Raw genomic sequence first — 1,188 nt, forward strand, 5'->3', positions numbered from 1 at the left:
CACTGATGCCCGGCGGTCTCTAACCTATGTGCAGCTGGATGTTGGGACTCTGCATAGGCATGATAGCTGGGCAACCCCAGCAAGTGAAATCCTCTCTGTGAGCCCCCATTTCTAACTGCACAAAAGACAGTTGTCGAGTCAATTGATTATTAAGATAATAGATATGTTTCCTACACCATACCTAGCCTTTGATAGATGCCCAGTAAGTGGCCGTTTAATCTGAATTCAGCCATTCATTCTGAGTTCTATCTTTCTCCCATTTGATCCTCACAGTGTGACATGGTTCTTATTTCCCCCCAATCCATTTTGCAGATGATGAATAACCAGTGCCCGGGCTAGTTACGTAGCCTATCCATTGCCAGCAAGCGATGGACCCATGACTCAAGCCCATTTCATTCTGCTCATAGACCAAGCGTCCCTCCAGCGTCTGTTCTCACAGTTCGTGAGAGGCCTCATTTGTGCCTGTTGGAGACACACAGATCGGGGAGCTGCAGGCAGGTAAGAGAAATATTAAGAAAGAGGATGTGGTTAGAGTGAAGCTCTGCCTTTCCCAGCAGCCTGGGTAGGTAAAGGGGAAAGGGCGGGGTGCCTGGACCAGCCCTGCTGGGGAGAGAAGCCTCATGGTGGCTACTGTGCCTCCATGAGCACATGTGGCTGTGCAGCAGGCATCCTGTAAGTGTATATGATGATGCGTAAGCCAGTTACCCCTGCAGGGGTTACTCTGGCCGAGATGGCCACTGGCACACAGTAGTACCGCCTCTTGGATTGTAGGACATTTCAGACACTGGGGCAAAAGTGTCATTACTTTCCCTAAAGCCTTTCCTCCTCCTCTTCCCTTTGCTGCATTCATCTCAATCTGGGCACAGTGAATAGGCTAACATTTTAGAGACTATTCTCTGTTTTTGTTCCCTGGGCCATCATGTCTAGCAAGCTGTTTACGATGTTGGCGGCCAGATGTAACACAACTCTGCCACAATCTACAAGCTCCATCCACCTTCAGGTTCCTAGTGAGAATGTGGTAGTTGTGCCATAAATAATTGCTGAAATAATATGGACTTAGTGAGTGAAGGCCACTGCCTCCATTGGCTCTGCTCCACACCCCTCTCCAGGGGACAGCCTGCAAGGGTTCGAAGGCTTGGCCCTCCTTCTTAATTCAGGACAGCGCTGGAGGGCCCTCCCAGCTCCAGG

The sequence above is a fragment of the Myotis davidii genome, unplaced genomic scaffold (genome assembly GCF_000327345.1).
Source record: "Myotis davidii unplaced genomic scaffold, ASM32734v1 scaffold765, whole genome shotgun sequence".
NCBI lineage: Eukaryota > Metazoa > Chordata > Mammalia > Chiroptera > Vespertilionidae > Myotis > Myotis davidii.